This window comes from Musca domestica, unplaced genomic scaffold, assembly GCF_030504385.1.
Source record: "Musca domestica strain aabys unplaced genomic scaffold, Musca_domestica.polishedcontigs.V.1.1 189, whole genome shotgun sequence".
NCBI classification, from domain to species: domain Eukaryota; kingdom Metazoa; phylum Arthropoda; class Insecta; order Diptera; family Muscidae; genus Musca; species Musca domestica.
In genome coordinates this window covers 466,224-472,223 of record NW_026712244.1, presented here as the reverse complement: position 1 = coordinate 472,223, position 6,000 = coordinate 466,224, and the positions used below count along the sequence as shown (strand labels likewise).

The window sequence follows — 6,000 nt, the reverse complement described above, 5'->3', positions numbered from 1 at the left end:
CCCCGAAACGGCAAGGCGGCAAAAGAATAATTTTCAATGAGTCGGCGGTTGTTGTTGTTGCTGCTGCTCTTATTTGTGTCTCTGAGTGTAGCACCACCATTGTTAACAAAGGGCAAGCAACAACAACAATGAAAACAAATCATATCAGGTTTTTACGCTACATTTTTGTACTTTACGTTGGTGTGGTTGGTTGCTTGACTTGGCTGGGTGGTAAGTGTGTTAAAGAGGTGGTGGTGGTGGGGTGGTGTGTGTGTGCGTACGTGCTTGTGTTTGCCTGCGTGCTTGCTTGCTAGTTGTGCCATGTTATGGTGTATCTATCTGTTGGTTATTGCTTACCGGCTGGGTTATATATTTCTTATTTGGTTCAGATACAGATACATTTTCTGTGAGAGAGAGAGAGAATGAGCGTAAGTATTACTGAGAGGGAGAGCAAGAGAATTTCCTTTAAAAAGGGGAGAATTTATTGTTTGTTTCTCCCAAATCGAATTGATTTGTGAGTATTGTTTTGCCGTGTGTGTGCGTGTTGTTGGTGGAATGCCTTGCCGCCAGCCAGCCAGGCAGTCAGCCGTAGTCTTGTCTAATTTAGTTCAGTTTCTAAAGAGCGATCGTGTCGTATGGTGGTGTTAAACGGATGGCAAAAAAACCGAATGGAAAAAACAATATTTTTTCTGGATGTACGTTACGTTATACAAGAAAATATTCCTAAAAACATCTAATTTTTTGGGGGGAAAGAAAAACGGACCCAGTGAAGAAAAAGTGGGGAAAATTTATTAAATAAAAAAGAAAAAAAATTTAAAAATAAATCAAATTCTTTCTGTGATTCCTGAATACAAAAAAAAAAACAAAAAATTAAAGAAACAAAAAATAATTCCCATTGTTGTTGTACAATCCGTAAACGAAGAAGAAGAAGAAAAATATATATTTTTTTGGTGGTGTGTTTTTCATGTTTTGCCTTTGCCGCTCGCTCTGTGCAAGGCATTGTCGTTATTGTTGTTGTTCTAGCCATAGTTGACACGATTCCATTGTTTGTGGTCGGTCTGTCTGTCGGTCGGTCGGTCTCCAAACGGCCAGCAATCATTATGCTGGAGTTTATGTGATACCAAAATTGGAAAGAAATTATACCAAAAGTAACAACAACAAAAACAAGTTTTATTTTTTACGCTTTTTGTGCCCTCTCCACACCGTTTTGTTGATTTATTTGCCAGAGCCAATAAAATAAAAAAACAAAAAAAAAACATCAAAACAATAATTAAGCGAAAAAAAAACGTGAAACCGTCTTATCAATTGGATGAAACAAAAAAATCGTAAAAAATACAAAACAAAAAAAATTATGTTACGGCAAATAAGGGCAAATTCCTTGAACCCAAAACACCTTCTACGAAAATTGTTTAAAGAAATTTAACAAAAAAATAAATAAAAATTCAAAACCCAGTGCCATTTTTTCTATTTCGCACAATTTTTCTACAAGTTCCTCAACTTCTGAGATTTTTTTTGTGTTTTGTTTCAATCACAGAATCAGTTTGAAAAAATCTCAAGAATGTTGACAAAAGACCACGTCGTGTGCCAAATTTGACAAAAAAAAATCGAAAACTAACATCTACATCGGAAATATTTCGAAATTTCATCCATCTTCTTCTTCATCAAAAGTAAAGCAGCCGAAATATTTGTTTTTTTTTTTCATTCTTTTCACTTGGGATTAACTGCACAACGCACAAGTATATTTGGATTATATTGAAACTGAAAGGTATGTTGTAAAGAAAATCTAAAAAAAAAATCAAAAAAAAAAATAAAAAAAATCTTTGAAAGGATAGAAAAAATTGTTTGGGTGACCCAAAATTTTAGAATTTTATTTGAAAATTAGATATTTTTAATTCGAAAAAATTTGAAAAATTTTGTACAAATTTTTGAATACCATAAAATATTGCGAAAAATCCCACACAAAACCACAAAAATTAAATTGCCCCTCGTTGGGCGCCACCTTAGAGACGAGGGGAAACTCCACAAAAAATAGGTATTTTAATTAAAAAATTTTAATGTATTATTCAAAATTCTGAATGCTGCCCAAAGTTATGAAGAACTCTTCCAAATCTTGGGAAAAAATTGCTCCTCGTTGGGCGCCACTTTAATAATTTTATTGAAAACCTGGAAATGTTGTTCAATTTTCTATTTTCTGTAATAAACTAAGGAAATCCCATTAAAAATCTACAAAAATATCATTGCCCCTCGTTGGACGCCACTTTAAAATGCAACAGAAAACTCCACAAAAATAGGTATTTTTATTACAAACTTGAGAATGTTAATTAAAATTATGGATACTGACAGAAATATTGAAAATTCTTTGAAAATTAAATTGCCCTTCGTTGGGCGCCACATTAAAATGCCTCTGAAAACTCCACAAAAATAGGTGTTTTTATTAAAAACTTTAAAATTTTATTCAAAATTATGGACACTGACAGAAATAACGAAAATCCCACCAAAATTCCTTGAAAATTAAATTGCCCCTCGTTGGGCGCCATATTCAAATGTGACAGAAAACGTCATAAAAATGTTTAGTTTTATTAAAAACTTGAAAATTTTATTCAAAATTATGGACACTGACAGAAACTATGAAAATCCCACCAAAATTCTTTGAAAATTGCCCCACGTTGGGCGCCATTTCAAATGCGTCACAAAATTCCACAAAAACAGTTATTTTTATTAAAAACTTGAAAGTCCTATTCAAAATAATGTATATTGACAGAAATAATGAAATTCCTACCGAAATTCTTTGAAAAAAAAATTGCCCCTCGTTGGGCGCCGTATTCAAATGTGACAGAAAACACCATAAAAGTGGTTAGTTTTATTAAAAAACATAAAAATGTTATTCAAAATTATGGATTCTGATAGAAATTATGAAAATCCCACCAAAATTCTTTGAAAATAAAATTGTCCCTCGTTGGGCGCCACATTCAAATTCAACAGAAAACACATTAAAATTTTTATTTTTATTAAAAACTTGAAAATGTTATTCAAAATTCTAAATACTTCAAGAAGTTATGAAAATACTTTCCCTTAAAATCATGGAAAATGTAATTGTATCTCATTAGGCGCCACCTTAAAATGCGGTTGAAAGTTCAACAAAAACGGTTATAATTAAGTTTTTGTCAGGAAAATCTGGAATCTTCCCATGTTTTCTTTCCATTTTTAAATCAGAAAAAAAATTTCTCAACAAATTTTGATTTAAAAAAATTCGGAAACTTTATTTGAGGGTCCCAAAACTTTGGAATTGATTTCAAAATTTTATATTTTCGAGTAGGAAAGTCAACGAAAAACTGCAAATTCATTGAAATCCTAGATATTGAAAGATATAAAAATCGCAGCCAAAATCTACGAAAATAAAATTGGCTCCTCGTTGGGCGTTGGGAGTTTGCGATGAGAAATAAATACTTTCATAGAATTTGACTGCCAATTGGAATTAATTGAAAATTTTCCTGGTTGGGCGCTACTTTGAAATATGCCAGGATATGAGTAATATCGGGATAAAATATTCCGCTAAAGTGGGGGGGGGGGGGGTTTCATAGGTAGTAGCGTAATAATGTTGAAACGATATATCATTGTAGTGTTCTCTACCAAATTTGAGTGATTTGAACATTTGGCTTATTGGGCGCCACTTTGAAACGTTATATTTTAAAGGCATAGAGTAAAAAGGTCATGGACTTTGAATCGTATGATATTGATATGCCTTCGGTTGGCCGCCACTTGAGTTGAAAACATTTTCTGTGGAATATAAAATTTATTTTTGATTGGACAAAAAAAATGATTATTTAATTCTGAATGGATAAAAAAAAAATAAAATTTTCACGTTGGGCGCCATTTGAAAAAAAAAAATTACTTACGTTGACCGCCATTGGAAAAAACGTTCATTTCTTACTTTGAATTGCCAAATAAATTCTTAGAGCTGTGAAATACTCAGTTGAAAATATTTCATTCAGGATTTAATTCTGAATGGAGAAAAAAATTAAAATTTTCACGTTGAGCGCCATTTGGGAAAATTTGCTAAAAAAAAAACATGTTTTAAACTCTTAATTTCTACATTTCCAATAAAAAGTCAAAGAATCGAATTCTCAAAGTTACTACATTGAAATAGCTAAAAATTGAAAATTTCACGTTGGGCGCCATTTAAAAAAAAATTGCTTATAATAGAATTTTTGACTTTGAATTGCAAAAAAAAAAAAATAAATCTGTAGAAATACTCAGTTGAAAATATTTTCAAATGAATTTAATTTTGAATGGACAAAAAAAAAATTCTTCACATTGGGCGCCATTTGGGAAAAATGCTCAAAATGGCTTTTAATTGCAACATTTCCAATTAAAATTCAAAGAAGCGGATTTTCAAAGTTAATATATTGAATAGGTAAAAAATTAAATTTTTCACGTTGGGAGCCATTTGGGAAAATTTAGCATATAATTGCATATTGTTGAAGTAGTAGAAATACTCTGTTGAAAACATATCAAATTAATTTAATTTTGAATGGACAAAACATTTTAATTTTTCACGTTGGGTGCCATTTTACAAAAATGTGCATAAAAATATATATTTTAAGCTTTTAATTGTAACATTTCCAAATCAAAGAAATGTATTTTTAAAGTTACTACATTGAAAACGATAAAATTGAAAATTTCACGTTGGGCGCCATTTGAAAAAAATTGCTGGTAATGGCATTTTTGACTTTGTATTGCCAAAAAAATTGTTAAAGCAGTAGAAATACTCAGTTGAAAACATTTTCAAATAAATTTAATTTCGATTGGACAAAAAGTTAACATTTTCACGTTGGGCGCCATTTGGAAAAATGTCCCTATAATTGAATTTTTGACTTTGAATTGCCAAAAAAAAATTGTTTAAACAGCTGAAATACTCAGTTGAAAACATTTTCAAATTAATTTAATTTTGAATTGACAAAAAATTTTAATTTTTCACGTTGGGCGCCATTTGGGAAAATTTGTCTATAATTGAATTTTTGACTTTGAATTGAATTTTCGACTTTGAATTGCCAAAAAAATTATTAAAGCAGTTGAAATACTCAAATGAAAATATTTCAAATGAATTTAATTTTGAATGGACAAATAATTAAATATTTCACCTTGGGCGCCATTTGGAAAAATTTGCCTATAATTGAATTTTTGACTTTGAATTGCCAAATAAATTGTTAAAGCAGTAGAAATTCTTAGCTGAAAATATTTTCAAATGAATTTAATTTTCAATGGACAAAAAAAAATTAAATTTTTCACGTTGGGCGCCATTTGAAAAAATGCCTATAATTAAATTTTTAGACTTTGAATTCACAAAAAATTATTTAAAGCAGTAGAAATACTCAGATGAAAATATTTCAAATGAATTTAATGGCATTTGGAAAATTTCCAAAAAAATATATTTTAGGCGTTAAATTGTCAAAAATTTATTCACAGACGTAGAATTACTCAGTTGAAAATCTTTTCAATTAAATAGTACATTTTCTTAAAAATATATTCAAAATTTATTGTTTACAACCCCACGTTGGGCGCCACTTGCGGGAGGTTTTTTGCGAAATGCTATAATTTCGTTATTTGTTGTGCCTTAAATGTTCAATATCGATCCCAGAGACCAGATACTATCCAATAAGTTTTCCATATGTATCCCAACCTGTCCCCCTTTCTCATTAACATTTACCTGCATATTTTTCCATAACAAAAAAGAACAACTGTTGTTATTCGATTCCAAGAAACCAAAAAAAAAAATGTCATTTGTTTTTAAGAGAGTGTGTGTTTGATTTAATTTATCTTGTCAAAAGATCTTGTTGCTTGTTATCCCTTTCCTCCTCTCCTCCGTATCACTTGACAGATCATTATCATAATTCTAACATGAAAAAGAAGAAGACGATGGGGATGTTAACTAGTTTCAAATAAAAATAAATCTAGCATTCCTTTTACAAAGGTTTGAATTACACAGGTCTTTAATCAAAACCTTGCGCGCACTCTGTCTCA

General features: G+C 30.6%; 1 protein-coding gene across 1 annotated transcript in view; it reads left to right on the top strand.

Moving 5' to 3' along the window:
* Nucleotides 1–573: 573 nt before the first annotated feature.
* The window catches only part of LOC101897391 (frizzled-2), an 87,965-nt gene continuing 82,538 nt past the window's right edge, over nt 574–6,000 (top strand). Inside the window, exon 1 of the mRNA XM_059121100.1 lies at nt 574–1,744. The gene's annotated coding sequence lies outside the window, so the exon portion shown is untranslated. The remainder of the gene's footprint in view (nt 1,745–6,000) is intronic.